Source organism: Procambarus clarkii, chromosome 80 (assembly GCF_040958095.1).
Source record: "Procambarus clarkii isolate CNS0578487 chromosome 80, FALCON_Pclarkii_2.0, whole genome shotgun sequence".
Taxonomy (NCBI): domain Eukaryota; kingdom Metazoa; phylum Arthropoda; class Malacostraca; order Decapoda; family Cambaridae; genus Procambarus; species Procambarus clarkii.
Genome location: NC_091229.1, coordinates 25,704,834 through 25,714,397, shown reverse-complemented (window position 1 = coordinate 25,714,397; position 9,564 = coordinate 25,704,834).

Here is a 9,564-nt window from a genome sequence, read left to right as displayed (position 1 = left end):
GCCATTGTGAAGCACAGTGTGTATAACTTGTGTAAGGAATCGTTCAGGACCCTGTATACCACTTATGTCAGACCAATCCTGGAGTATGCAGCTCCAGCTTGGAGTCCATACCTAGTTAAACACAAAGCAAAGTTAGAGAAGATTCAGCGGTATGCCACCAGGCTCGTCCCGGAACTGAGAGGATTGAGCTACGAGGAAAGGCTACGGGAGCTAAACCTCACGTCCCTGGAAGACAGAAGAGTAAGGGGAGACATGATAACCACCTACAAAATTCCAGAGGAATTAACAGGGTGGACAAAGACAAACTATTTAAGATGAGTGGAATGCGAACAAGGGGACACAGGTGGAGACTGAGTACCCACATGAGCCACAGGGACGTTAGAAAGAACTTTTTCAGTGTCAGAGTAGTTAACAGATGGAATGCATTAGGCAGTGATGTGGTGGAGGCTGACTCCATACACAGTTTCAAATGTAGATATGATAGAGCCCAGTAGGCTCAGGAATCTGTACACCAGTTGATTGACAGTTGAGTGGCGGGACCAAAGAGCCAGAGCTCAACCCCCGCAAGCACAACTAGGTGAATATCTGAGGCAGGACGGTGGTGCTCCGTGATTGTCAGCGATTGTCACTATACTATCTCCAGCGATTGTCACTATACTATCTCCAGCGATTGTCACTATACTATCTCCAGCGATTGTCACTATACTATCTCCAGCGATTGTCACTATACTATCTCCAGCGATTGTCACTATACTATCTCCAGCGATTGTCACTATACTATCTCCAGCGATTGTCACTATACTATCTCCAGCGATTGTCACTATACTATCTCCAGCGATTGTCACTATACTATCTCCAGCGATTGTCACTATACTATCTCCAGCGATTGTCACTATACTATCTCCAGCGATTGTCACTATACTATCTCCAGCGATTGTCACTATACTATCTCCAGCGATTGTCACTATACTATCTCCAGCGATTGTCACTATACTATCTCCAGCGATTGTCACTATACTATCTCCAGCGATTGTCACTATACTATCTCCAGCGATTGTCACTATACTATCTCCAGCGATTGTCACTATACTATCTCCAGCGATTGTCACTATACTATCTCCAGCGATTATTTTGTTCCTACGCTAAATATATGTTCATAATTTATGTTCAGTTGTTATCTTAGAGAGAAACATATACTCAACAAAGCTGTTAAGCAGACATTTCCAACATATGTATGTAACAGGAACTTCATGTCACATATTTACAACAGGTTCAACAGACGTCTGTTGGTACTTCCAACAGACGCCAGGACGCACCTCCAAACAATGCATTATACCAACACCAACAGTAATGTTAAACCAACCCCCCATCAAAGACACTTCACAAACCCCTCAAAACAATACCAGAAGTCTGGAGCAAAATCCTGATAATGTTTCTAACCAATAAATCCAACTAACACCCGCACCTTCATTAAACACCTGCCACAAATACCTGTGTTTAAACACCTGACTTGGTCCAGCTGCCCGTGTAACCTCCCTCCCCGGAGCCGGTCGGCCGAGCGGACAGCACGCTGGACTTGTGATCCTGTGGTCCCGGGTTCGATCCCGGGCGCCGGCGAGAAACAATGGGCAGAGTTTCTTTCACCCTATGCCCCTGTTACCTAGCAGTAAAATAGGTACCTGGGTGTTAGTCAGCTGTCACGGGCTGCTTCCTGGGGGTGGAGGCCTGGTCGAGGACCGGGCCGCGGGGACACTAAAGCCCCGAAATCATCTCAAGATAACCTCAAGATCTCAAGATAACCCACCCTAACTACTCCTCCCCGGCACACGAGAAAATGACAGGAAATGTCACTCTGTAGTCTCCTGGATTACCAGGGCCTCGAACGCCTCCCCGCCGCCTTATCTCTCCTTTGAATACGAAGATGGCCGCCACTATAGCTCTGCCATTGACGAAACCTGTGTATCTTTTTCCTTAATTCATGGTGGCTTTGTTAAATTGATTCAACAGAGCTCCAAAAACAGCACAACCAGGTTGTTACTAGGATAATCAACTTGAGTTGTGATAGTTTGCAGGTTGTTATAATTGCCTTGTAAACACACACCGTAACTGTCCCCTAATTTTCCGCTTGTTACAACTTGTAATGAGGTTGTTACACCTTGTTATGACGTTTTTATAACGTTGTTACAACGTGTTATTAGGTGTTATATAAATCTTGTCCGAAAGTTGTGGCAACGTTGTGGTTTGGTCGCGTGTGTTTGGCGGGTTATAAACTGTTCAATAAAGTTCAACAAAGTCACCATGATTTAAGGGAGGATGTAGATGTTTCGTATGAGAGGCCGTGTGTGTGTATATGTCTGATGAAGCCTGGTCCTCATATGTGATGTTATATCTTAGACCAGAATAAATATTTGGCTGATGGGGGGGGGTATAGGACTTGAAGAGGGGGGGGGGGTCAGGGGGGGAGTTGATGCCCATGGGGGGGGGGTGAAAGGGAGGGGGGTGGAAAGGAAATTAGGTTGAAAAGAATAGGGGGAGATTGTAGTGCCAAGTTTTGACCCCAGCTACAGGGTGTGGCACCAAGTTTGACAACAGTGCCAAGGATCTACCTAACTACAGAGTCATCCTCAGGAACCAACAAGCAAGTCTTTCAATAGGCCGACGAGGAGTCACAATAACGTGGCTGAAATTTGTTGAATCGACTTGAGAATGGTCCAGGACGGACCGAAACGTCGTCGTCCCTTCACTTTCTAGTGTGTGGCTTAGTCAACAAGTCTTTCAATATGGCCCATACGAGGCAGCTTCTATTGGCCCATACGAGGCAGCTCCTATTGGTCCATACGAGGCAGCTCCTATTTGTCCATACGAGGCAGCTCCTATTTGTCCATACGAGGCAGCTCCTATTGGTCCATACGAGGCAGCTCCTATTTGTCCATACGAGGCAGCTCCTATTGGTCCATACGAGGCAGCTCCTATTGGTCCATACGAGGCAGCTCCTATTGGTCCATACGAGGCAGCTCCTATTGGCCCATACGAGGCAGCTCCTATTGGTCCATACGAGGCAGCTCCTATTGGTCCATACGAGGCAGCTCCTATTGGTCCATACGAGGCAGCTCCTATTGGTCCATACGAGGCAGCTCCTATTGGTCCATACGAGGCAGCTCCTATTGGTCCATACGAGGCAGCTCCTATTGGTCCATACGAGGCAGCTCCTATTGGTCCTGTCACTGGTTCAGTTACCAATTATGGACACTTTGACGCCAGTGTCCATACCTTGTAGACCGTGCAAGGTGATGGAGAACATGGTGGAAAAAGCTATTAGAAAATCTGGAGAGAAAGAACTTTGTAACACATCACCAACATGGGTTCAGGGATGGCAAATCTTACCTCACAGATTAAATAAAGTTCCACGACCAGGCAACAAAAATTAGACAAGAAAGAGACGGGTGGGCAGATTGCATAATTTTGGATTGCCAGAAAGCCTTTGACACAGTACCCTATAGAAGACTGTTTGCAGAAGTTGGAGATGCAGGCAGGAGTAAAACGGAAGGTACTACATTGGATAAAGGAGTACCTAAGCAACGGAAGACTGCGAGTCACTGTGAGGGGCGAGGCGTCACCAATGGAGTCCCGCAGGGTTCAGTCCTTGGACCTATACTGTTTCTGATATATGTAAATGATCTCCCAGAGGGTATAGACTCGTTCCTCTCAATGTTTGCTGATGAGGTGACAATTATGAGGGGTGATTAAGACGGAGGATGATAGTATGAGGCTACAAGATGACTAAGACAAACTGAAGAATGGTCCAACAAATGGCTACTAAAGTTCAACCCGAGTAAATGTAAAGTAACTCAAGTAAATAAAAATGTAAAGTAACAAAGAAACATGCCCACTTCACCCACAAAGAGGCAAGTGGGTGAAGTTTTATATATATATATATATATATATATATATATATATATATATATATATATATATATATATATATATATATATTTGCGAACAAGCCTGGATGGTCCCCAGGACTATTGTGTTCCTCACGTGTGCCCCAAAGAATGAGTTGATTTGATAAAATACCATGTCCAAGATTACCAACCGAGTGCCGGCGGGGGGATGGAAATAGCCTCGGCTACCATCCTCTTTTGTCCGATCGTGTTGGTCGTAGCGGTTAAGGGATCCTGTACGCCAGCAGTGTGCTCCTGGCAGTATGGGTTCGAGTCACTTCTGGGGTGTGAGTTTTCAGTTATATATATATTTTTCAATATATATATATATATATATATATATATATATATATATATATATATATATATATATATATATGATTTTGTATAGATGTAAATAGGAGCTGCCTCATAGGACCCAATTGAGCTCATGGAGACACAGAGATAAAGTAGAAGTAGAGATAGAGACACATAGAGATAAAGACACAGATAAAGAGATGTAGAGAGAGAAAGCCACAAAGAGATAAAGTAGAAGAAGAGATAGAGATAAAGTGACACAGATAAACAGATATAGGGGTAAACAAAGGCGGCGACAGCTGTGTCCTCTCCGAGAACTCCTCCCTTCAGATGAGTTCAAGACGCCCAATATGTTCTCAGAACTCCCCCCCCCCTCCCCCCTCCCCTCCCCCCATCCCCCCCTCCCCCCATCCCCCCCACCCCCCCATCCCCCCCCCCCCCCCACACACATGGAGGTTGAGGGCTGTTACTGGGAAGCTCTGGGGAGTGTTCCTGCACTTCGTGATGATGTGCTTGTGTTGAGCTTCGGCTCTTTGGTCCCGCCTCTCAACTGTCAATCAATCAACTGGGTTTTTTTTCACACCTACACACCCCAGGAAGCAGCCTGTGACAGCTGTCTAACTCCCCAGGTATCTATTTACTGCTAGGTAACAAGACATCAGGGTGAAAGAAACTCTGTCCATTTGTTTCTGCCGGGGGATCGAACCAGGGCCCTTAGGACTATTATTCCAGAGCGCTGTCCATTCAGCCACGAGGCCCCCTGTGTGTGTGTGTGTGTTTTGCTGTTAGTATGGGTCAGGTAGAGGAACTGTGTGTGTGTTAAGTAGGTACCGATGTAGGTGTATTTACAGGTGTGGGTGAATGTACAGGTGTGTGGGTGTTTGTTAAGGTGTGGGTGTATGTTCAGGTGTGGGGGAGAAGAGTAGGTGTAGGGATATGTGTGGGGCGCAGGTGTGGGCAGGTGTAGTAGGTGGGGCAGGTGGAGTAGGAGTGGGTACAGGTGTGTATGTGGGGGGAGGAGGTGTGGGCAGGTGCAGTAGGTGTAGGGTATAGGTGTGTGTGTGTGTGGTGGAGGTGTGGGCAGGTGTAGTAGGTGTGGGGTACAGGTGTGTGTGTGAGTGGTGGAGGAGGTGTGGACAGGTGTTGTAGGTGTGGGGTACAGGTGTGTGTGGGGGGGGGGTGCCCACACTGCGTGCATGGGGGGTGCGACTATAATCACCTTGACCAGAGAATAAGGGAGGCAAGACAGTGCTATCTTAACCGAGGCACTGAAGGTGAGAATCAAATGCTTCTGGCATCGATTCAGCGACTCTATAGACATCTTGTCCCAAAGCCCCTTACGACAGGATGTTCCACCCAGAGACCTGCCTTGAACCTCGACTTACTTAATCGTACTTGCTGGAGGTTGAGCTTCGGCTCTTGGGTTCCGCCTCTCAACCATTCACCAACTTGGTTGAGTTCCTTAGGTTCCTTAGCCTATTGTATTATATCTACACCATATAGGCTAAGGTTCCTTAGCCAGGTTCTCTGTCCGATCAGTTCTTCCTGGAGGATTTTGTATGTGGTGGTCATGTCTCTCCTAAATATTTTCAATTAACACTGTGCATCGTATTGGGTTAGACAACTGCCTTGTCTAGTCCGAATGTGCGCGTGCGCGCGCTCACTTGTTAAGGCCTGTAGTGTCTTGGACCTGCGCTCTCCAGGCCAGCGGGTGTCGAATGCTACGACTCCTGACCTGGAGCCAGATTCACGAAAGCACTTACGCAAGCACTTACGAACGTGAACATCTTTCCTCAATCTTTGACGGCTTTGGTTACATTTATTAAACAGTTTACAAGCATGAAAACTTCCCAATCAACTGTTGTTATTGTTATAAACAGCCTCCTGGTGTTTCGGAGCTCATTAACTGTTTAATTATTATTAAACAAAGCCGCCAAAGCTTATGAAAAGATGTACAGGTTCGTAAGTGTTTGCGTAAGTGCTTTCGTGAATCTGGCCCCTGTTGCTAAATTGACTTATACTTATACAATTATGAACAATTATGGCTTCCACAACCTACTCTTTTATTTCATTCTATGTCCTCACTACTCTACTCTCACGCTAAAAGAAAACTTCCCAACATCTCTATGACACATCTGAGTCTCAAGAGTGAATCCATGTTCCCATATTCTAGGTATTTAATGTCTCTGTATCTCTCCCTCTCTCTGTCTCTCTCTCTCTCTCTCTCTCTCTCTCTCTCTCTCTCTCTCTGTCTCTCTCTCTCTCTCTCTCTTTCTCTCTGTCTCTCTCTCTCTCTCTCTCTCTCTCTCTCTCTCTCTCTCTCTGTCTCTCTCTCTCCCTCTCTCTGTCTCTCTCTCTCTCTCTCTCCCTCTCTCTCTCTCTCTCTCTCTCTCTCTCTCTCTCTCTCTCTCTCTCTCTCTCTCTCTCTCTCTCTCTCTCTCTCTCTCTCTCTCTCTCTCTCTCTCTCTCTCTCTCTCTCTCTCTCTCTCTCTCTCTCTCTCTCTCTCTCTCTCTCTCTCTGTCTCTCTCTCTCTCTCTCTCTCTCTCTCTCTCTCTCTCTCTCTCTCTCTCTCTCATTCCAAACTTCCGAACCTTTTTAGTTTCCTTATGTGTTTATTTAGATGGGGTTCCATGATGGGGCGGCATACTCTGAAACTGGTCTCACGTAGGTGGTGAACAGCGTTCTAAAAACCTCCACATTTAGGTTCGTGAGTGATGTTCTAACTTTTGCTAGTGTGGAGTATGCTGTTGACGTTATGCTATATATATATATATATATATATATATATATATATATATATATATATATATATATATATATATATATATATATATATATATATGTGTGTGTGTGTCGTACCTAGTAGCCAGAACGCACTTCTCGGCCTACTATGCAAGGCCCGATTTGCCTAATAAGCCAAGTTTTCATGAATTAATTGTTTTTCGACTACCTAACCTAACCTAACTTTTTCGGCTACCTAACCTAACCTATAAAGATAGGTTAGGTTAGGTTAGGTAGTGTTGGTTAGGTTCTGTCATATATCCACGTTAATTTTAACTCCAATAAAAAAAAATTGACCTCATACATAATGAAATGGGTAGCTTTATCATTTCATAAGAAAAAAATTAGAGAAAATATATTAATTCAGGAAAAATTGGCTTATTAGGCAAATCGGACCTTGCATAGTAGGCCGAGAAGTGCGTTCTGGATACTAGGTACGACATATATATATATATATATATATATATATATATATATATATATATATATATATATATATATATTGGTAGCAGTCTTTCTTGTAAACATATGTTGTTAAATATGACCGAAAAGTTAAGATTAATAATCCTAACACGAATGTTTCTTTTCTCTGTCGATTGTAATTGAAAAATCAATTCTCCAAAATTCATTTTTATTTCTAGTCTGACGCGACGCCTGAACGCGTTTCGTAATAACTTATTACATTTTAAAAGACACGCACAACTGTAACCTGTAAACACGATTGATGAAGATTAAGCCACCCAAAAGGTGGCACGGGCACGAATAGCCCATAAGTGGTGGCCCTTTTGAGCCATTATCAGTATCAATAGATGATACTGGAGAACTGTGGAGGTGCGACTGCACCCTGCGTGACGGGAGATGTCTCTCATGTGTAAACACGCTAATCCGTCCATACTTATACTCGCATTTGGGTGAGGTGATATGGTACAACAGTTTTGGGTGAGGTGAACAAACTTGTGACAAACACAAGATAGAACACGAAACAATGGGTACTAATTGGATATGAGAACATAAGAATGGAAGTAACTGCAGAGGGCCTATTTGGCCCATACTTCCTCTTGATGCTTCTAGATTGGTTCCCTATCATATCTAGTTTTAAAATTATGAATAGAGTTTGCTTCTACAACCTGTTCCTTAAGTGTATTCCATTTTTCCACTGTGTGTGTGTATTCACCTAGTTCTCACCTAGTTGTGCTTGCGGGGGTTGAGCTCTGGCTCTTTGGTCCCGCCTCTCAACCGTCAATCAACTGGTGTACAGGTTCCTGAGCCTATTGGGCTCTATCATGTCTACACTTGAAACTGTGTATGGAGTCAGCCTCCACTGTGTGTGTGTGTGTGTGTGTGTGTGTGTGTGTGTGTTTGTGTGTGTGCGTGTGAGTGTGTGTGTGTGTGTGTGTGTGTGTGTGGGGTGTGGGTGGGGGGTCTCCGTAGCTGAGGGTGTAACGTTACAACATGTTTCCCTACTCACCAAGACATGCGTTCGGGGTAGGGCTTCAGCTCCTCGCCCCTCGCCTTTCTAGCTATCTATCAGCCAGCGCGACTCCCATTCCTTCACGCATGTCACACCAACTGCTGCTGAAGCTGTTGGGCAGAAGTCGCCCCCAAAGCATCCATTCAACACCTGTAAACTCCTAGAATACCATGTTCTCCCTCATCCAACACCTGTGGACACCTGTACACTAATAGGTGTGACTTCCTTATCCTTATCCACGGCACCTAAACACACGCAGGAGGACTTCCTCACCTTTATCCAACACCTGCCGGCACCTGTAGCTTCTCAGGATAACCTGTTTACCCTTATCCAACACCTGAGACGTGATATCCTACTTGAGGCAGGTGTGATATGTGTTAATGGCTCGTTGTTGCGACCTAAATCTTAGGTAGAGATAAGGCGAGGGATTTGTGGGTGTGAGTGAGGGATTTGTGGGTGTGAGTGAGGGATTTGTGGGTGTGAGGGAGGGATTTGTGGGTGTGAGTGAGGGATTTGTGGGTGTGAGGGAGGGATTTGTGGGTGTGAGGGAGTTGTGGGTGTGAGTGAGGGATTTGTGGGCGTGAGGGAGGGATTTGTGGGTGTGAGTGAGGGATTTGTGGGTGTGAGTGAGGGATTTGTGGGCGTGAGTGAGGGATTTGTGGGTGTGAGTGAGGGATTTGTGGGTGTGAGTGAGGGATTTGTGGGCGTGAGTGAGGGATTTGTGGGCGTGAGTGAGGGATTTGTGGGTGTGAGTGAGGGATTTATGGGTGTGAGTGAGGGATTTGTGGGCGTGAGTGAGGGATTTGTGGGTGTGAATGAGGGATTTGTGGGTGTGAGTGAGGGATTTGTGGGCGTGAGGGAGGGATTTGTGGGTGTGAATGAGGGATTTGAGGGTGTGAATGAGGGATTTGTGGGTGTGAGTGAGGGATTTGTGGGTGTGAGTGAGGGATTTGTGGGCGTGAGTGAGGGATTTGTGGGTGTGAGTGAGGGATTTGTGGGTTTGAGTGAGGGATTGGTGGGTGTGAGTGAGCTGTGAGTGTGAGGCCCATCAAGAGGGAGTTGTGAGTGGGTGT